The sequence below is a fragment of the Triturus cristatus genome, chromosome 7 (genome assembly GCF_964204655.1).
Source record: "Triturus cristatus chromosome 7, aTriCri1.1, whole genome shotgun sequence".
Classification (NCBI taxonomy): Eukaryota; Metazoa; Chordata; class Amphibia; order Caudata; family Salamandridae; genus Triturus; species Triturus cristatus.
The window spans coordinates 1,453,422,711-1,453,445,907 of record NC_140590.1 but is presented as its reverse complement, the minus strand read 5'-3'; positions in this window follow the sequence as shown (position 1 = coordinate 1,453,445,907).

The window sequence follows — 23,197 nt, the reverse complement described above, 5'->3', positions numbered from 1 at the left end:
ATATACAGCTTAAGATCGACGTTCAACAGCGAAATGGGACGGTACGCCCCACAGCGAGTCCGATCTTTCCCCGGGGCACTAGCAGACTGCAAAACTTCTTATAAAAAATGGCTGTGAAGCCATCCGGCCCAGGGGCTTTCGCCAGTTTCAACCGGAAGATGGCAGCAATTACCTCCTCTGGGCGAATGTCTCTGTCAAGCTGGCCCGCCTGATACTTGGTCAAGGCTGAGAGCGTGACAGAATCAAGAAAAGCGGCTCCATTATCAGCAGTCAACTGGAAGCCAGCGTACAGGTTAGCATAAAAGTCACGGAATGCCTCAGCTATGTCCCTGTCCTCTGTAACCCGCGTGCCATCCTCTTTACAGATCTCACGTACCCCTGGCGTTTCTGGACCTCCCGTAGCTTATGGGCGAGAAGGCACCCGCACCTGTCCCCCCCGGTGTAGTAGGCATGCCGCAAACGCAGGGCAGTGAACTCCGCCCGATCCTGATGGAGAGCCGCAAGTTGCAGCCGTACTGCTTTGAGCTGGCGCCACACTCTGGGGGCTCCCGTCCTCTGATGTATTTGCTCCAATTCCCTAGTTTTTTGGGTGAGTTCATCCCGCTTACTTCTACGTTCTAAATTATCAGCGGCCGAGATAGCAATAAACTCTCCCCTGAGAACTGCCTTCAGCGCCGCCCACTGTGTCGCTAATGTTGTATCAGTATTGGCATTGTGCGAGAGAAAATCAGTGATGGACCGTCGGATCTGCACTATTACATCGTCCCGGTGTAGCAGAGTGTCCCTGAGGCACCACACCCTGTCAGGCTGCACTACCGGTGGTAGAGTCAAAGTAGTAAGCACCGGAGCATGGTCAGAAAGGGAAGCCACCCCTATCTCAGCCCCTGATGCCATCGCCCTGACCGAAGAGGAGGCCAAGAGGTAATTCAGCCGAGCATATGACTTGTGTGCATGAGAATAATAAGAAAATTCCCGGGTATGCGGATGGAAGCTACGCCACAAATCACACAACCCCAAGTCGTGGAGACGGTCAAGTCCCGCCGCCGAGAGCGCGCCAGTCTTGTGTGTGTGTTGGCAGGATCTGTCCTGTATGTTGTCAAACACAAGATTCAAATCCCCACCCAGGAGAATATTGCGATCACTTGTGGCCGTAACCTCCGTGAGAGCGGACTGCAAAAATCGCTCCTGACCCTCGTTAGGGGCGTATAGAGAGCCAATGGTGAAGGTCAAGGCACCCAGAGAAAATCTATAAGCTAATAACCGGCCTCTGATTTCCGCCTCTTTCTGCAGGACTTCCCCCCTGAACCGCTGGGCCACTAAGATCGCCACCCCCGCAGACTTGGTGGGGCCAGAAGAGAAGAGCTGTGTCGGGAACTTTCGAGATCAGAGCCGGTGACAATCTTGAGCCAAGAGGTGAGTCTCTTGGAGGAGACAGATGTCAGCCTGCGTGTTCTCCAAGCACGACAGTATGGCTCTGCACTTTACTGGGTTATTGAGGCCCCGAACATTGAGAGTTAATACTTTAAGCGTATGCGTGGGCATTCACGTTATCCAGAAAACCCAGGGATCGCAAGGAGGGCAGCGCGTCATGGGAAGGGGGGACGAGCCGTGAGCGAGCGGTGTGTGCTCCCAGCGCCAATGAGGCTGCAGCAACCCCTTACAATGATGGACGTGGAACCCTATACCCCCCTAACCAAACCCCCCAAACCATACCCAAAAACCCCAACATCTGGGCAAGGAAAGTCAAAAACAAGTGTCCTCCACCTTCCGGTGAATGGTAAGTCAGTTACGTGGGGTCGAGTACCACAATAGAAAGGCCACCCTCCCACCGACGGCCGGCATAGGAACCAAGGAACCAAACAGACTGAAAGCTCAGCCGAAATCAGCTGGAAGGGGATTTGCTCAGCCCCGCGGAGACAGTCTCTAAAGCTGCTTGCTGCCCCCTGAGGATCTCCACCACTGGAGGTTTCTTGGTGTGCCGACGACGTCCCTGTTGGCACCACCCGGGCCTGGTATCCTTTGCGTCCACCGGGGAGCCATCATCTCCGCTGTCCTCTGCCGGTAGCTCCACCCCTAACAGTTTAGCTGCCTCTGACAAAGAGCGTAATTGGTATAGCGTGTTGTCGATGCGGAACACCAGGCGGAAGGGATGGCCCCAACTGTACGGAATGTTGCGCTGCTGAAGATGTGCCGTGATAGGCTTGAAAAGTCTACGTTTATGGAGCGTGAGTGCAGAGAGATCCTGATAGAGGACCGGTGCATGGTCGCGGAATACCACAGGATGTTTTTGAAGGGCCTTGCGTAGTATGTCCTCCTTGGTGCGGTAGTCTTGTACGCACACTAAAATGTCGGACGGGAAGGCGGACGAGGGTCTTGGGGGTCCCACTCTATGCGCCCGGTCGATCCACAACTCCGTCTCAGGTGGTCGATCCATTATGTGATTAAAGAGTTTCTTCGTGAAGCTGAACAGATCTTTCAAGTCGTCAGCTATCTTTACTCTGCGTATTCGTATGTTATGGCGCCGAGACTGATTTTTCAGGTCCTCGACATGGGTCTGGAGGTCAACCTGCTGATCATGGATCTGGATAATCTCCTGTTGCAGCGCTGCCAGTTCCGTATCACGCCCATCACTTTTGTCTTCTAACGCGGCGACCCTCTCCCTGACGCCATCCACATCCCTGCAAACTTCTTTAAGCTCTGCCGTGAACTCCTTCTGGAGGTTTTGAATGTCCGCTCTCAGGACTGTGAACATGGATTCCAGGAAGGACTTGGTGATTTGCTCAGCTCCCTCCGTCTGCGCGAGTAGGGAACGGGTCACACTCGCCGCCATGTCATCCGGCGAGGAGCTGACTTGTACCTTTGCGAACAGTTCCTTCAAGGGGTTGTCTTTACGACCCTTAGGGGGACCATAACTTGCCACGGGCCAGGCCAGTGGGAACCCCAGCGAGCGATGTCCTCTGGTCCCCTGCTCCGTCAGAAGAGGAACACCACCCCACCTGGGCCGCCGTCCAACTCAGGCGTCCCGCCGGTCGCAGCCAGCTCCTCCTCGTGATCACCGACTCTCCTCCAGCTCAAATGTCACCAGGGTCCAGAGGAGGGGAGCCTCCGCCTCCACTCTGTAAGACTTGGCAGTCCACCAGCCGGTGTTCCGGTGTTTGGCCGCATGCTTGTACCCCCGGACCCTCAGCCCGCCGCCCTCCTCTGCAACCAATGTCTAAGTAGCCTCCAGAGTGCGTCCCCGCTCCATCCGGTGGGTCACCCTCACCTCCGGCTCTCACTGTCGCCTCTCCGAAGGCCCCCCGTAGACCGTTCTACTCAGAGCTTCCGCCACACCCCAGTGTCCAGGCCACACAAAACAAAAGTCCCGCAGGGCAGTCGTCCTCGGGGGCAGTTTAGGCGCTTCTCAAAAAGGTCACGCAGGAGCGTCGTCTAGCCTCACCGCGTGCCAAAAGACAAGGTGTATCCACGGGCGTTGCTCCCTGCGTGCTAGGGTCCAGGGCACTATGGCCTGGCTCAGGTACAGTCACGAGGCCCCAGGCCCCTCAGCTAGCCACACCCGGCGTTGCCACGCAGCAATCCTCCGGCCACCCTCAGGCCTCCCGGTCCATCCAGAATCCAATGAAGCCCTGCCTCAAGCAAGCTTCAGCTTTCCCGCCAGTCTCTAAAATGGCGGCCGTCCCCTCCAATGGTTTGGGTACCAGCCACCTCCGTCTCCACTGTCCCCGCTTACCGCAGAGCCATGGGCGTCTAACTGACCATCAAGGGAATCGCGGGTGGCGCCCCAACTAACCTGGTCGGCAGTGTCAGCAGGCCTCCCTCGGCCTGGCGCCGGACAGTCACCGCTGCTCTGGGAACTCGGCCGCCCCCACTGCTCTTCGGTTCTGCTCCCCACCGTGAGGCTGCGCCGGACCGGCCTCCAGGCCCACTGGCAGCGTCGCTTTCACCAGCAAAGAGCGGGGCTCAAGGTCCACTGCAGTCTGTCGCACCCGTTCTTCCCGATACCATCAGTCATCGCCAGACCTCCTCCCCACCGACTGGGGGACGCGATCTCTGCTGCTCCGCATTCAGGGCCACCAACGCCATCACACCGCACTGCTCGGCCCTCCGGTCACTGCGGCTGGGGCCCCTCGTATGTGCCACAGCAAGGTGCCTCTAGGACCCGGGACACCCGCCACTCTGCAGGCCCCGTCTCGGTGGCCGCGAGCTCCACGCGATGTCTGTCCGCACCTCGCAACCTTCCCTCTCCCCTCACATCGGCCCGATGTCTCCGTTCCGGGTTCTCCGGATCGCTGCTGGTCTCTGCAGAGCGTAAGGGGAGTGCCAACCCCATCCGCAGCCGCCGCTACTGCCAGGGCTTTCCGCCACCACTTCTACTCTAGGCCCCTGTGAACGAGGCCTTGCTGGGCGCCCTCGCCGGCGCCGCGCGTCAGAGCCGCTCCGCTGTAGAGCTCAGGAGGCGAGCCCCCCCCGGCCCCCACTGCCACTCCGGCTGGCCTCCCGTCCGTGTCTGCTCTCCGATGGCTCCTGGCGATGAACGCTTATGCGGCCCAGGGGCCGGTGCTACGACAGGCTGCCGGCGGGAGCTCCGAGGCAGCACGTCCTTTCACCCCGCCACCTTGGCCACGCCCCCGCCTAGACTTATTTAAACATTAGAGTTATGTTAAACCTTTTAAAAATACAATCAAATACATGATTGCCAAATATTCTATTTGGTTAACTAGAACTTAGACACTAAGATGTGAAAGTGTCCAAAGTGTGATTATCCGAAATGGAGGGCTGGGAGGTTTGAAGGATATTTGGAGTCCCTTCCATTCTGACACATGCTCCCAGCTACATATAAATGACAAAGGGTGTTAGTAATGGCCAATTACAGAGTGGCTTACTGCTGATATTTTGTTTTCAGTTGAAAACAAAGCACTGCTAGCAGGATGATAATGCGTTTTTTAACCAGAGCCTTGCGCCCCCCCCCCTCAAAATCTCCCTGGGTTCAGTAAAGACCCCCCCTTGGGGTTCTGCCCCCTAGCTTGAAGACCCCTGCTCTGAAGGATGAAAAGTTTGAGTGGCCCTGCCACGATTTGAACTTGTGACCCTGAAATCAAACACAGACTCGTAGAATAGATGCATTAGGCCACTGACTCACCAGACCGAGACCCAGGTGTGGCAATGCCGCTTCATAGAAGGGTAGCATTATCCAACTCCACTTGTGCAGTTGGCGCGTGGATACACGTTAGGTTCCTTTGCAGTCTGCGGGAGAGGGTAGCTTGCAATGCAGCCGGCTGTGCTTAAACTGTGCTGAATAATAATTGCCAATGCTGATAAGTCCTTTAAAGCCTTAAATTGAACGTGGAAGATACCATCAAACAACCACGAGAGTACTACTTAATAGTATTTATTTCATAAAGTTTTTAGGTCTATTTTAATACAAAATTGAGAAGCCGTCAATAACTATAAATGCATGAACATAAAAACATTTTTAGACAAGCAAAAGAATTTTTTGAGCAAAGAGAATATTTTTTGAAAAGGGGACTACACTCAACTCATCTGCCGGAGAGGCAGACATGATACTATAAACAAACATTCATACACCACTCCTCATACATCCAAACAAACACTCAAAAAAACTTTCCTTCAGTAGCCTATTTCTTTGTATTATTCTAATTTACCAAAGGGCCTACCAAACCTGGTGAGATTTTGAAAAACCTGTTTAGAGGTGCATCTTCGTGATTGATAAACAGATTCTTAACAATTAAGAACAATTCATTTGAATGCACCAGGTATAAATATTTTGACACCAGTGTTTGTTGACACAAAAAACAAAAGGTCGACGCGTTTCGAACCCCTGATCCTTGACTACCAAGTGGGGGGGTTCTCCTCAGGACCAAGACTCTAGAACACAAAAGAGAGAGTTATCGGTGTAACTCCATCTGAGCGTATTGAACACCAAAAGCTGCATGTTGTTCTGCAAAAACTCTATTTTTCACGCTTGATAAGAAATATAGCCAGGGTATGGTGTTTTTCAGGTGCAGTAAATAGCACCTAGATAAAAGTGGATTTCCCTTTTGTGCATTTAATATTTTAAAAAATGGGCTATTTGTTTAAAAATCAAATGGACAAAAGCCGGTACAAAGAAAAACAAGTTACAAACATATACATCTTTCTAAGGTCCTTAGAAACACAATATCGTGCACAAAAATATGTGCTTTCTCTTTTATTTTATAAAAACCGTTTACGGTCATTCTTATACATTTAAAATCAGAGGTCTATAAAAAAAAAGTGGTTAAAAGGAATTAATACGTGTCCATCCTCCTCTAATACATTGTCAATTCCTAAAAAATGATCATTACATGATATCCAAAATTACAACACAAAAATTATTTACTTGTGTTCAATAGAATATAAAACTATAACTACGCTGTATCTTTTGTTAGTGGGGTGACTCTCCTTTCCTTTGGAGTAAATAGCACCTATCCTCGGAATCAGGGCCCTGGATCCTCTCTTCAGGATGCCATGTGAACAAATGCTAGTAAATGGCGTTATTTAAGTAGAAGGACTATTTATTAAGAAAACAATTATCACGGCCGTTTAACAAAAATCAAAAACTCAAGTGTTAACTGTGGAGGGGGGGTTGTGGTGCAATGTCCGGAGGAAGGTGGGAGGAGAGAGAGCAAAGAATGGTTATCTTTTAAAAAAAAAAGATAAACATAAAACAAAAATCAGGGTAATGAATTCCTGTTAACAGGACAGCGACAAGAGTTTTACTGTTGATAGCATCTGAGGTGAGATCCATGGCCCACTCATCAGCATGTCTGCACAAGTTATGTTTACAGCTAGGCGGAAAGCATTCTCCCTGGGTCACTCGAGGAATGGTATGTTTCTGCCCCTTGGTGTCTTTCTTGGAATATAGAGTGAGGTACCTCTGAAAATAAGAAGACTATTGACTGCCAAAGGCCTGTAGGTAAAAAAGAAAAACTACAGTCTGTTCAAACCAAATGTGAAAAAGGAAGAAATGACTGCAAAAATGAAAGGATGCAAGCAAACAGCAAAAACACAAAAAAAGATGTCTTAAAAAACAATGGGCACGATGTTAAAAAAAAAAACATTATAATTTTCGAAAAATAACAACTTGGAAAATATGATCCGTTATTGTAGATGTACAAATAAGTTGTGGGTTGCAAAATTTAATCCTTACGAATCGCATTCGCAAATTTTAAATAACGATTCCTTAAAAATCACAAATTGGGAACGTCGCCCAGAGAGTTGGTGATGACATTAGCAAACGAGTAAGCGCGTCAGGTGCTTGTTATTGAGGTGAAGTGAGAAGAGCCCCAGAGGCCCCGTTTTACATATTTTATGTACTAAGCCAGTACTTCCATGATGAAGGGTCACTATAAAGGAAATTCAGTCATGCACAGCTGGAGATCCTAGTAGAGGAACGTGTGGCTGAAAAATGAGAAATGTAACAGAAGTCACAATAAAAGTAATATGGTCCATGACCTGTGGCCTCATTAATGCTGTTGAGATGATAAAGAATAACAAAGAAGAATACTGCAAAAGGTGGTTTGACTAGCAGTGGAGAACCAAAGAATAGTTGGCAGGCAAAAGATCATGACCTAATTGCAAAGGAGAAAGTTTGAGCACAGAATTGCTGCATACACCAATGGAAGAGATGAAGGCTACAGCTTTCAGTCAGAATCCACTAGTGGTGTCAGTTCAATTGACAGTACTTTCGACCTTCTAAAACATATTCATATTTTTTGTATAATACATATAATTTTACTTCTTACACTTAATCAAAACGTCATAATTTATGTTAAAAATGATAATATTTTTGAGACTACATTATAATGTACACATTCAATTTCTTGCAAATTTTTTAAAGAGCAGGTGCTATGTGGGAGTTGTTGTAGTTAAATATTAATAAACTATTTTATAATGTATTAAATGTTATATTAAAGCTTCATTCGTATTTTTGTCCCAACTGAAACACCTGCACAAAGTGTGACAGAATGTATCCATGAAAATGTGGAGGAGCCATGTACCAGTTCACAACCACACACAATTGAAGATGACATTTGGGGCCACATGTACGACCATTTTTTGCGGTCGCAAACGTGAAATCGTCCCATTTGCGACCACAAAATAGCTCTGCTCCACGTACAAACCCTATTTTACGAGTCAGTAACCTATTACCAACTGGCAAAATAGGGTTTTCGGCTCGCCATTAGGAAGGGGTGTGCCAAGGGAGTCCCTTCCTAATAGCGAGTCGCGCTTCAATGTATGATGGTTTTGCAACCACAATTGCGGGCAAAAAAACACTCGTAGTTTGCCATCTACTTCAAGTATGTGGTAAGCCACTCGTAAACCGGAAGAGGTCCCCACGAAACCCCTTCTACTTTGTGAAAGTATGCAATAATATTTTTTAGGAGCAGGCAATAGTCCCACGGACCACTGCCTATTCCGAAAAAATGAAAAAGAAACATTTCATTTTTCTTTTTTTTAAAAAATTTGTTTTATTTAACCCCTTCGGTGCTCATGACGGAATGGTTCCGTCATGACCCACGGTTGAGCTGTGCTCATGACGGAACCATTCCGTCATGACCACGCCCGCGCAAGATTCCGCCAGCACAGCGGCGGAATCTGCGCAGCATCGAAGGGGTTAAATAGCAGTCACAGACATGGTGGTCTGCTGACCCCAGCAAGCAATCCCTGGTAGTGCTAGTCATTCGTAATGGGGTTGCAAATTGCACCTGCCTTATGAATATTAATAAGGCAGGCAATTTGCAGCCCCATTAAGAATTGTAAACAGTGTCTGAGACACTGTTGTAAATTACATATTGCGAGTCGCAAAACGACGAAATTTGCAACTCGTAAATTGTAAGGGTCATACATCTGGCTCTTGGAGTCTGAAAGTCAGAAAAGCATTGCCTCCTCATCCGTCTTCCTCGCCACAGTAATTACATAATGAGCTTTAGCCTCCCACAGAAACTCCAAAGTTAAAAGTTAGCATACTAGCCTCCAATCCCTCTAATTTGGCTGACATCCTCTTCCTCCTATAAAGAGAATTCTACCCACAGCACATCCTGTCCTGTGGTTTCTGCAAAACTTTCCATTTCATGTGCAGAAGGGAGAGCGGGCATGCATCTTGATTCGGAGGTCCAAGGGCAACGTAAGTCTTGCTATAGCTGCTTTATTTTTATATGTCTTACTACATGTCTTTACTTTTTGTTTTTGTTACTTTTCTAGGGCTTGTTTCGCGCTTGGACCTTGGTTTCGGTCGGCGCGCGTTCTCTAATGCCCTCGCTGTGAGGTCTTGCTCTAGCGGACTCAGAGAGGTAATCAGGGGAGGGATACGACTCGTCTTCCTTTTTATTCCCCGGCCGTGAGGTCCTGCTCCTAGCAGACTCGCAAGGGGATTGAGGGAAGATTGCGGCATGCCAGTCCCCCACCGTGTGGTCTTGCTTTTGCACACTTGATGAGGAATGGGAGAGGCGGCAGCCGCTTGCAGCTGCATCTTCTTGTTAAGGTTTGGCAATCCGCCTGGCCTTTGCCTTGCGCGTTATGGTTCCGCCTGGCCGTTTATACGGCCTTGCCTGGGAGTCCTGCTGTAGCGGACTAAGAGTGTGATTTGTGGCAGACGTGGGGCACTTCCTGCTGCTTTGGGTGTTCTGCCCTACGTGCAGATCCATTACATGTTTGGCATCCTTCTGTGCGGTTCCAGGGCACTTGCATCTTTTCCGGCCCACTTTGTCCAGCTGGGGCCATACATTACTGGGCACTCTGATTGTGCTAGTTCCTGCTGGTTGCCTAGTCCCGTGTCCGTGGTTGGAAGCATGTTGTTTGTCTGTATGTACTCTGCTTGGGCAGGCCCTTTTTGGGGGCTCTTTGCATGTCAGTTTGCATGTTCTGTTATCTGGCCGACTCTCATTGGGGCACAAGGACTCTATTGCAGTGGCTATGTCTTGTGTATCTGATGGCACGGCCCACCTGGGACTTGAGTTTGTATCCTGGTGATTTTCTCTGAGTATCTTGCAGTGGCTTTCTGTCAGTTGCATTATGGTCTACTGTGGTTGCTCCTGTACTGTCCCTTCACTTGCTGGTTGTATGCAGGGTCCTGTGTTTTTTCACTGGTCCTCCGACACATTAGGCTGGGCATGGCTTTTCTGGCTGTGGTTTTGAGGGAAGTGAATGTGGCTCTTTCCTGTTACCTGTGTCATGTGCCTTTGCCCCTGCCACTCTATTTCTCTGTCCACACAGTGCTGTGGAGTGTTGGTGGGAGATGGCCATGGCATTTGTTTCCGTGGACACCAATTGCACAGACTCTATTAGTCTAGGGGTGTGGCATTTCTCCATTCTTTTGTTGATTGAGGGGTGGCCTCTTCATTTTCTTGCCTTCTGTTGCTGCTGTACTTCTCCGGTCCCTGCGATGCTGTTTGGTCGAGGTGTGTGGGATTCTCTTTTGCCCTGGCTATGTTGTACAGCAGGTTGGACGGTTGCCTGGCATTATTGAACTCCCTGGGTGCAGCTGCTTTTTCTGGAGGGTCGTCCATGGCGGTGTTGCACCTGTGTTGGTTTTGTCATGGTGGTATGCTGCTGTCGAGGAGCATTGTTGGTGCCCTTTCTTTCTCTGGGGTTGGGTTGTTTGCACCACCCCCTTGGTGGTCATGTTTGAGTGGACAGCTGTGGTTTGCATGCTGTTGGACACTGTGATGTTGTGGGGTAGACATTTTCTTGCCTCTGTGAGGGCTTTTGGTGCTTCCAGCCGGGGGGCCCCTGCCGCCGGTGTTTCTGGGATACGGCGTGCAGCTGCCGCTTCTTGGTCCACCAGAGCACCTGACTTATTGTCAGGGGTAGTCATCACGATGAGTGGTCGGTATTCGCTTGTTTCCATTATTTTTGCGCTGATGCTGTGTCAGCACAGTGGGTGATTAATGTGGTGGAGGTAGGTTCCTGATTGGCTTGTGGCCCCCCGTCTTCTTTGTCAGGGCTCTCAATGTCCAGCGTCAGGTATATTGCAGCGGGCCTTGGTAGATGGCCTCCTGTTGCTCCTAGCTGACGGGGCATTCATTCCTGTCCCCCGAAAAAGGGAGGGATTTTCTCTTCCTTTCTGGAGTTGGTCATTCTGGTTTTCTATGTCCTGTGGTGATTTTGCAATGGTTATCCCCTTTTTTGGAAAGGTGTGGTTCGAGCCCCTACCTCTTCTACCCATGAGTTTGGGATTTTGTTCTTCCTTCTCTGGATGCCTTGCTGATCGCTGCTTTTTTTTTTCAACAGCTTTAGAACTGTGTTGGTGCCAAGGCAGTAGTCCCAGCGAACGGGAGGCAGCAGCGTGGACCAGGAGGGCGCGCCTCTCATGCTTGGAAAGGAAAGACCATCTCAGGGGCACCGTACCGCAGTGCCATGATTCTCTCCGCCGCTACACCCCCAGATTTGGCAAACAAAAGTTAGGTGGCCCAGTTGTCAACTACGGAAGGCGAAGCAGAAGGGATGGCCGTGGGGCAAGAATCAGCAGTCGAACGCGGCAGGCAGGGGGACGGTCAGGAGGAGTGAACCTCAGCCCAGCTCCTCGACAGCCAACCGGAGAGCTCCACCTGGAATGGACTGATTCATAAGGCTGTGTCTTGGCACGCTCACAGCAGCCATAGGATTTGTTGTAGATTTAGTGGTAGCAGCAGTAGGTGCTGATTGCACTATGTCATCTTTAACCTCAATATGAATAGGAATGCTCCAGTTACTTCGAGTCCTAGTCTTCCTCGCACACAGTAATTACATGATGAGCTTTAGCTTCCCAGAGAAACTCCCAAGTCAAAACTTAGCATACTAGCCTCCTATCCCCCCAATATGGCCAACATCTTCTTCCTCCTATAAAGAGGAAGTCTACCCACAGCACATCCAGTCAACAAAGCCACAGCCAAGAAAAGATTAAGCCATACACAACAGGGCAGGGAGGGATGGGAAACTATACTGTGGCGAGGAAGACCAGGACTCGGAGTAATGAAGATTACCAATAAGTAACCGGGGTATTACCTCCTCGTCCGTCTTCCTCACCACAGTAGTTCCATAATGAGCAGATAACAAACCAAGAATCGGCTTCATAAAGAACATAGAGAAAACAGAAACTAAAGAAAAACACTGTAGAACACAGTCTAATCCAAAAAGAGAACAAAACTTTCCCACACAGAAACACAACACCAAAACACAGTGTTATTCACTTTCAAATCCCTATCCCCCCCAGATCAGTGTTAAGTCCGCAGTGTCTAGAAATGAAGGAGGCAGGCAGTGCTGCCCGAGTATCTGGCAACAATGTCTGCAACTAAATATTCAGCATTACAGCTCACAGAGGTTTTAAGTGAATGTTGACTTTTGATATTCCTGTAAATGAACTCTGCAGAAGAGGAAGAACATATTGGTTTGTGTGTCCCATGGACATATCCCATGATATTAGTTAAAGCTACAATTTGGACAAAAAAATTATTTTCGTGTTCTGTAATGCAGCAGAGGTATTTAGGAAATTGTATATGTACATCTATCGAGCCTAAATAAGCTAGGTAGAACAATCTGTGAAGTGTCTCCTTTTACTACAAAAGTGCTTTGGTTACACCCTGATGCAAGGAGATGTGGGGAAGATGGCACATGAACGGGCTTCTGAGCAGAGTTTCGGGCACCAACACTTATTCCTTCACAAATAAAACAAGCATTTGCAATGCAATAGGTCTCGCATTTGCAAAAGTTTAAGCTATTGGCATTGTTCCTGACAATGCCGTTTTTAATCTATTTTATAAAACAAACACATAAATAAATGCCATTATCATTTACAAAGCCAATAGCTAGTGTTGCATTATTTTTAGCAAGGCCAACTGCTCACACTTTTATAATGCAAGACCTATTGCATTGCAAATGCTTGTTCCTGTTTACGTCCAGTTGCTCTTTTGTGCAAGTAGTGATTCTGGGAGAACGTAGCTGGGCAAGTTTCTCTCGCCCTCATTTCTGTGAGAATGCTGTAGAAACACACGTTATTTGCCGGGGTTAATTGCTGGCGGGGCTGTGGAGTGAGCTGCAGGAAGCATTCACCCCAATAAAGTGAAGCCAAATATCAGAAATCCAAAGACTGGTTAAGGGGTCCCTTCTGGACAGATCTGCAATCAGTCTGCGTATTTCAAACAGCAAAGTCCAACAACAGATGATGCTTTGCAACCGCAACAGAAGACATGAAGGGAATAAACATTTAAAATACATTCTGCCTTGTTCATATTTTATAACAACACCTTGAGGCTTTAAAACGAATTGCTTAGGTGGAAAGAACCGAGCAAATAAATTCCAGTACATTAAAAAATTGCAATTGAAACTTCACGGGGATATGCCTCTCACTTTGGGAAGGAAGTGAGTTTGTTTAAAAGAGCTCATTTGACAAAAAATCTTTAGTAAATCGCCTTTGGGATAACCAGATGTCTTTTTAAGTAGTCAATTTTACGGCAATGGCCTTTTATGTATGAATAAATTAGTTTTTGTTAATTATATCATGAGACTTGCGTGGGTTTTAGTTGCAGTTTAAGTGCACACCGAGAAACTCGGAGCACCAAATGCGTGGCCCTAAGTGAGTTTAGTTAGACGAAGGCTGCCGATGCTCCAGATGATTGTAACTGAGAAAGGAGGACGTGTGTGACAGGAGGCAATAGACTGCTGCAAAGTGAAAGCAAATTTGTGTGCGTGCTTGGCGGGGGCGGGGGAGCGCATTCCAGGCGGGGGAGCCATCCCTTTGAAGTACGATGCCAAACAGATTGCATGGCGGCACGATGCACGTGATTGTGCGCGTGCTCGCCATGCAATCCACTTTTGGGAGCACTTTTAAATGCCCCTTACTAGAGTCTAGCATAGCAATTGCGCAAACGCAATAGCTAGGCGAGACCTAAAAATGAGGAGAAATAAAAATATTACTCCTCACTGTGTGCATCTAATGCCTGCCATTCAGTGGCATTCTTTTTTCACGCTTTCTCAGATTTACACATCCTTGTAAATCTGCGGCAGTGCCAAAAAGCAATGGTGTTGTGGTGGAACATAGATATCTGTGTGAAAGGGCATGATATTTACAAAGCAGCGTTAAGCCATGGCAAGTGGCTTGAAGCAGCTTTGTAACTATGGAGCAGGGCGTAGTACCACCAGAGCATCCTAAAAATTCATGCTCCAATGGCGCAATGCCCTTGTAAATATGACCCGGGGTCTAGTGTTAAACGCTTCGCAAGTATTCCATTGTACTTTGATGTGACTTCCCAAGGTGTGTGTTACAATTTCAACTTCCATAATGCAGGATGACAATTTTAGGATCAATTATTTTGGATTGGCACTGTTTCAACTGGTATGTGCCTGCACACTATTTTGCCTAAAATTATGTTTTTCTCTAAATTATTAATTATTTATGTCTTAATTGTATAACATATTTAATTATGGTTAAGGTGACGCTATAGTTTGGTAAGGTAATAAGATTTTAGCTTATGTTAAACAAAAGTTGAAAATCAATGAAAAACCAAAGGTTAAAGTTGTGTCATAGTAGGGGTTAAAATAATACAAAAACTAACATTTAAAAACTAAAAAAAAACAATGAAATTCATCAGTTACAGTTTATTGAGCTAACTATAACGTGTGCCACTGCCATTGGTGCACTGCTTATGACTTCACACGTTACATCATGCATGACATGTTAAATGACATCATTGATGACATTACTGATGGCATCTCAAATGTCTCTTGAGGACACCATTAGAGGACATAGCCACCATTAGAGGACATAGCCACAGTCTATATGGCCCAAAAACAAAATAAAATCGCACTCTTAAATAAAAAGCCTGGCCTGAAGCTGATTTTTGGTGTGGCATTCGTAGGGAGGGTCCCATTGCTCTCCACATTAAAGCATTCAGAGCTTCAGATGGCTGTGTCATAGCGGCACGTCTACCTGGAGCAGAAGACCTGAGCAGTTAGGAGTTCGCATGGCTGCTGTTTCCGTTTCCCAGCTCTGCAGTGGCAGACAGCGCGCATCAAGGCACTGCGGGGCCTTCCTCTGAATCTGCTGCTGGGAGAGGCTGGATCCCTAGAAGACCTTCAGCCATCGCAGGAGTGGGAAAAAGCTGAATGCCAGGAGGCGTGCCCTAATCCTAATGCGGCAGCTGAGCAGGGAGGGAGAGCACTTTACCCCATCAGCACTTTGACTTTGAGAAGACACCTCAAGTCGAAGCACGGGAAGGAATATCTCAGGCGCCAACAGGAGAGGCACACAAGGGTCAAGCTCTGCCAAGCCTTCATAAGCAGCGGCACTTACAGGAGCTGAGGAAACAGTTTCATAGAACTTCTGACAACACTTCCTGCTGGTATTAACAGCAGATGCAAGTGTTTAAAACTTACAATGCTCCGAAATGGTTCAACCCTTCTTTGGCCCTTGCTTCCGTCCATGTGGGCAGTTCCAAAGTACTTCCTGTGCCCTTGTCTCGAATCGCTCAGCACTAGTTATATCGTCGTATACTCGCGATATAACCCGCAAGGCAGCTCATTGGCCACTGCACCTGCTACGTTGGTGTGAGTGAGCATTGTCTGTACGTCACATGTTGATATTGGGATTAATCTATATGATTGGTTTTTTAAAAACTCAGGATTTGGTAAGAATATGTTTTATTTAACTGAAAAGGGGTATGTAAGTGGATGCGGTTCATGTCAAACAGTCCAGGGCAAACACAGTCCACTCCTTTGTTGTGGCAGGCTGGGGTATTGTCAAAATAAAATTCAATCTAATTCTGTATATTGTACAGAAAAGAAGAAGTGCCAAAACTAAGTGCCAGGTCTAAGGATCTCCCTAAAGACCGATGAACTGCAGTGTCAGTACTCCCAGGAGCACACCTTATGCAAGTAAAAACAAAACAAAAAAACAGCCACCCTAAGACTTAAATGCTAGAACCCTTCATGCCAGGCGTCACACAATAACACAACTTTTTGTCCCGCAGCACCTTGCCTTCTAAGACTTGTAATGTTTCCAGCAGCATTGAGATAATATTTCCGGCTTGCAAGGTGCCTGTTGGATAAAATCCAGAAGGTTGTAAATACGTTAATCGATAGCGCACACACTGTACAAGAACATATACGTTATAAAACTAAAATATATATTTATACACAAACATATATCAAAAGCAGCTACATGGTTTTAACATGAAACGTGCACAAATTATGCACTCACATATACTTGTAAATGTATGTTCAGCCTTTCATCTTTCGAGGCTGATAAAATGAGTATCATTAACATGGTTAGTAATACGTTTTAAGAGAGGACTAGAAGACGAAGACTAAAAAGAAGAAGAAAAAAAGAACAAGAACAAGAAGACAAAGAAATAGAACAAGCTTTCGCCACTTTCCTCGGCCACGAAAGTGAAAGTGATCGCGTGCTGCCGAGGAAAGACACATGGCGCTGCGCGCGTGCACGTTCACGTGCACTGAGGCTTTAGGCCACGGCAGCACTTTGAAAATACCAACTATAAAATGTCTCTCCGAGCCAGCGCAAGCGCTGGGGCTCAGCGAGACCTAAAAGGGAGTGAAAGTTTCTGCTGCTTTTCAGTTGCCATTGAATTCCTTCCTCTTTCTTCCACTTGATGGAAAATTGCACATGCCACATGGTTGTTTTGGAATTGTTCTCAGTTTGTGAATCTTTAATACATAGGAAGCCCGAATTGCAAATAAGGATTCGATTTTAGGAAATCACAAAAGCAATCTCTATTATACGATTGCTAAAAATGTCATTTGCCTACACATTTTGAACAAATATTTTACATTATCCACTTTAGTACTTTGACACTCCTAAAATAGCATTCACAAATCAGTTTTCAAATTGTTAGCACTCATGTATTTTTCATACATCTGGGCTATAATGCTGCAAAACTGGGATTAGCAATGTAATGTGTTTAGAACCTCCTTGGCCTCACCAAAATGTCCTGTAACACATAGCTTTAGCAGATTAACGCGATTGTAGTCTGCCTTCTGTAGTCCTTTAGTGAAGGCAGCATTCTAATGATGATGAAAGATATTTGGGGGCATATTATCAACGGCCAGCGATAATTATCGCTGGCCATGCTTAGCGATAATTTTGTTATCTCAGGCTATCTCTGGAATTTATCGCCCTGGTAGCGCGTTATTAACAACGCGTTTCTCCAGGGCGATAAAAATTCCAGAGATAGCGAGGCTATCGCCGTTTTGCAGGGAACATCGCTGGTTTTCCAGCGATGTTCCCTGCAAAACGGCGGTAACCTTGCTGTATCAGCATAATCCACCCCAATGTTAGGGGTAGGTAAGTGTGCATTTTAGCAGACATTAGTTTTTGGAGAAAACAGCGGTTTTCTCCAAAAAATAACGTGTGCTAAAATGCGTGGGCAGCCTTGTAAATATCACGATGTGCACATCAGCGATATTTGCAAGGCTGCACTGCCCAGTGACGCCCACTTTGCATCTCATTAGAGATGCAAAGGGAGACATTGGGTAAAAGGGTGCTAACATGCGCTAATGCATGTTAGCACCCTCTTGTTAATAGGGCGATATTTTTATCTCTGCTTTTTTGGCTTTAAAAGCCAAAAGAGCGGAGATAAAGCCCTTGTAAAGATGCCTCCTAATTCTTCCAGGTCTAGTGATGTTTGACGAGGAACAGGTTTTCCTGCAATAACATATCATTATAAACGCTACCAGTTTTCTTTATTTAAAATCAATCTAGATAGAAAAATATATTTCGATGTACATATTTATTTTAAATATGCAATAAAACTGAAAATAAGACTGACCATTCAATCAATATCTGTGCTTATTGACAGGGTACAGAGTTAATAAAAATGAGAGACGATTTCCTAATGAAGCTTAAATAGCTACCGATGTGAATGTTTGTGCTACAATTCCTATATTTTTAATATGAGAGTATCTCGGATTTAACGGTATTTTATTTTTAATAGACTTATTGAGAAACACGGGGCATGTGGTCACGCATGAAGGGTACATTGTTTATCGGGTTAGAAACAAAGGCTCAATCACTTATTAATGCAAAATAAAATGGCTTTTGTCGATTTTTAATGTGCTTCATTTTCACACCAACAGGTACCCCTGAGGAAGGGCAAATGCCCGAAATGCATTGGGTTTACAACGTTAATGTTATGTGACGTATTGGTATTTCGACATGCTGTAGAGTAACGCCTGTATGGGCAGCTCTGTGCATTTGAAGATCAAAATTAAAAATTTCGGCATAAACATATCGAAGAAATTTTCAAGAAGAATAAATGTTAAAATGGGATGACATTGATTACACTGGTTTACATTTGATGATTGACTTATCCTGGTTTCTACGGTTGCTGCATCCAGTTTCTGGTGTATGCTTAAGCACCAGTTTTTGAATTGCATTAATCACTAAGGGCCTAATTTTGAGTACTGAATGCCATTGGACCGCTACAACTGCCAGGGATCCGTGATCCCTGGCGGTTGAGCAGCGGTCTGGGAAAGCAATATGCTTGGCGGTGCCATGGCGGCTCCACCAAGCATATTACGACTTTCCACACCGCCAGCCTTTTCATGGAGGTAAACCTGCCATGAAAAGTGTGGCAATGGGGAAAGAAAGGGGGCCCTACAGGGCACATGTGTGCCCCCTGTATGCATGCACCCCCCAGTACCTGCACGGCATGGACTGCACAGTCCATGACGTGCAGGTACAGGCTGTGGCCCTCCCGTTGCGGTGCCTTTGAAAGGCACAGCAGCGCCGTCCACCCGCCAGACTACAAAACAACTAGTAATCTAGCATGCGTCTGGTGATCGACTTTGGCAGTCTGGGATCAGGGTGCTGGGTTGGCGGACCGCTCCCACTTCCGAAGTGACAATCAGGCCCTAAGTGCTATGGGACGGATCACCTATCTGGATAGCACCCTAGACGTTCTGCCTTTGAGCACTGGAGTAAAAAATAAGATTACAGAGTACATCATGTGTGCAGGCTACCACCTTTATCTTCAATATGAGAGTATTGCCATATTATATATGGATACCTACAGGATAAAATAACATCACACATTGAAGTATGAGTGTACATTTATTGATTAAATAAATGCAGAAACTTACTAGTTGTAGCTTTAATTTTTTGCAGAAGCCAGAAAGAATATTCATTAACACAGGTGAAAAGAGCAAAATCAAATAAATAGTGATACATTCTGACAGAAAGGTAAAAAAAAACAAATTCCATAATACTGAGAGGCCTAATTCTTTTTAGGTCAGCGAAAGATTAGCTTTTCCCAAGCGGGGTAAATAAATAGGTTTTTTGAGTGTGGTGACCCATCAGGTATGTCTAATCCTCAAAATTCAATGAGGCATGTAGCTCGCTAGAAACATATTGTACTGAAATATAGCCTTTCATAGTCGGATTGGCGTGTGATGATTGTTTTGATCCGTGTCTTGAACAAGTGGTTCTATCTTATTTATAGACTTGTGGCTAGAGGGCTTCAACGATTGTATAGGCAGCTTCCACCCCAGCATAATTGCCCTTTACCAGGAAGGGGGAGATGTATGTTGAGTTCTCTGATAAATAGTGTGGTCACCTTCACTTGATACAATAGCTACTGCTTAGGTTCTGCAGAAATCCATCAGGAAATCACCAAGCAAAGTCATAGAAAAATAATCAGGCTGCTCCTTCTGGCAAGAGGACTTTCTCACCAAAGCCAAAATCTCTCAAAACTATGTAGGCCTTGGCAGGACAATGGATTTTCCCCTCATAACAGAACTGTGGCACCTCAATGGAAAATCTTGCGCAAATATTGTGTTTCTCACTTTAGAAAAATTTTGAGAACATAATCATAATTTTCCTGCACACATCAATCACGCCACTGATTGGACATGTTTTTACATTCAGTAGCCAGAAAAACATTTGAATCATTTGAATATTCTTACAGAGTTTTTACTCATGACCTTTCCTGTTCTTTGAGAATGCTTTTTAAAACTCTATGCAAAGACATTGTTACCAGCTGGACATTTGCCACAATCATGTACTGTCTTTGGTTCTATTTTAGGGAAACCGGAGTAATAATTATTACTTTGCCATTCTTAAGGAAAGGACAGAATAGGATTGCCTCCTTAAAAAAAGACAAATGTTCTTCTTACTTCACATTTTCAATCAATATTTCATTCATCTTGTTCAAATAAAAAATTTACATTTAACCTGAGGGCAATTAAAAAAACATGAACTTTCATTTCATGAAGGCATTGAAAGCAATATCGAGTTCTGGAGATATACAAGCGTTACCTTGATGTGAGAAGTTGCCACAGAGAGGACCATAATGCCCAAACTTTGAGGATGACCACTCCAAGGTGATCACCACCCTTCTCCCGAGGTATTGATTTTATACACTAGTAGCCTGACCCCCGAATTATGCTTGATGATCAGCGCTATTCCTCTTTTACCCCATAACTTGTCTGAGCAAATATTTCTTGTGTCCATCTATGTTTACTAAAGCAGGCCATACATTTAGCCCACTCAAGGTGTGTCTCCTGTAAAATATTGACTTGGGCCTTAGCATCCTGCAGAAACTCAGCAGCTAGCGTTTGTCTGCCCCGAGATCTCAGACCATTTATGTTCCAAGACAAAATCTTGATTTCCTTATCAATTGTATCTCTACCTGATAAAGCTTCCCCCCCACTCTTCCTGAAAAAGAACCATCTCAGTTGAAACATGTACACAAGGCCAGTATTACAAAACACGGGTCTCCCTGAACCTGTTCCACTAGTCTTTTGCTCTGATGAGTGTCCTGAGGTTTTTAAAAAATATTTCGCCGATATGCTCCCATCCAACCCGTTCCCTCCCCGCAGAATCCTCCCTATCTGTAGAGGCATCAACGTCGCCTTAGTAGGATCTCCAGGTAAAGGTTAAGAAATTAAAAATAAAAAAAAACTGGTACAAGGGTTTGAATAGTATGTGACATCTAGTGTGCTCAAATCTAAACTAACCTAAACTAACTTGTTTCATTTTGCAAATCAGTTAATCTACCTCTTTGCCTTCTCGCATATTATATTTCATTCCTTCACATCCCATTTAACAGTGCAGGAAACTTTAGTTGTGCCTTCGCTCCTAGCTTCTCAAGCTCGTCGATTCTGCTCCCTAACTCTCATTGTCTGTGAACCATTTTTTCCCAACATCTGATCATATAAAATAGGAGAAACTCTCATATATGAGTGGGCCGCCCTTCAAAGCTCAAGTTAGAATTAACTCATTAGTGAAATAAGTTAAGAAGCGATGTAGGATTTTCAGAGGTTTATTACGGGACTCACTGCGCTTGAATGAGTTCCTGAGCAACCTCTGAATATCCCTATCAAGATTGAGATATTCTCTGTCTTTAAGGAGGCCCTGCTTCAACATTTTAACTACAAAGTCTTTCAAACAGCTGGCATCTGGTCCTTCAGGAACCCCTAAAACTCTTAAGTTGTTCCTCCTGGTATGAATTTCCAACCTTTCCAGATCTTAAATTAACTGCTTGTTCGAATTCTTTAGGAACTCAATCTGTAGCGCATGTTCTGAAAGACCTTAGTTCAACTTTTCCATGTTTTCTTCCAGCTGTCTAGTTCTCTCAGCCAGGTTGTCAAGTTTAGTGTCAAATGCCTGGCATGCCACATGAATGCTTTAGTGGTTCCGTTCTGAAGTCTCAAATCACAGCATTATATCTTTCTTAAGACTCAGCATAATGCCCCTTAGGGTATTCATAACAAAATATCGAGTTTAAAATATTGTCCTAACAAAAATATCGAATTTAAAATATCGTGAAGTGGAAATATCGTCAGCGTGAATATATATGTCAAGAATATCAATTTGAAAGTAAGTAATATCGATTTTGAATATATCATAGTTATTAATATCATTTGAAAACATAGTTATTTAAAATATCGTTTTTTAATTATTGGTTTGTATTTTAGTATATTCTTTAAATGTACATGATGTTAATTTTTTGTATAAATATTGTTTATGATATTGTATGTATTGGTTAATTTTTTTAGTACTTAATAGATGTAATTACATTTAATTGTATGATGTTTAGTTCTGTAGCAGGTTGGGGGTTTACAGGGGTACAAGGTGGGAAGTAATTTAATTATAATAAATTAATGAATATTTTTTATTATATACTTATTATATTGAAATGTATTTATGTTAATAGTGTTATACATTTTTTATGTAAAATCTAAGTGCAGGTTGTGGGGTTTATAGGGGTAAAAGGTGGGAAGTAATTTATTTTGTATTAATTAATTATTAGTTAATTAAGATTAAGTCATTAATAATTTATTATGTTAATTGTGTAATTTGTGTTTAGCTGCAGATTCTGGGGTTATAGAAGTAAGGGTGGGAAGTAATTTAATTGTACGTAATTAATAATTAGTTAATTAACAATAATGTATTCATAAATAATTATGTTGATTGCGTAATATTCTTATTAGGTGTGAGTTGTGGGGTTATAGGGGTAAAGGGTGGGAAGTAATTTATTAATTAATAATTAGTTAATTAACATCAATTAATTAATATTTAATTAAGTGTGTATTTTGTTTAGGTATGGGTTGTGGTGTTATTTGGGTAAAGGGCGGGAAGTGGTTCATTTTTAATTAATGTATAATTAGTATTAATTAATAGTAATTAATTAATTGCTAATTATGTGAATTGTCTGATACATTTTTTTAGGTGTGGATTGGGGGCTTATAGAGGTAAAGGGTGGAAAGTAACGTATTTTTAAATGAATTTATAATTAGTTGTTAATTGATTTTAATTAATCAATTGATGATTATGTTAATTGTTTAATAATTTTTATAGGTGCCGGTTGCGGGGTATATAGGGGTACAGGGTGAGGTGTAAATTAATTTTAACTAATTAATAGAAGGATTCATTAATATTAATGATTAATTTCTTAATTTATTGTGTCAATTAAGTAAATTGTTGTCTGTAAAATTTTAGGTGTGTTTTGGGGTTATATTGTGGGAAGTACATTAACTGTAATGAATTAATAATTAATATCTAATTCATTATAATTAGTTTGTTGATAAATATTTATATTCTTATTGTAAATAATTTGTTTTTAAAAGTTACATTGTATGTGCAGGTTGTGAGTCTTGTGAGGTTATAGGGTGGGAAGTTACTAAATTATAATTATGTAACAAAAGTTTTTGGGTTAATAAATAACTA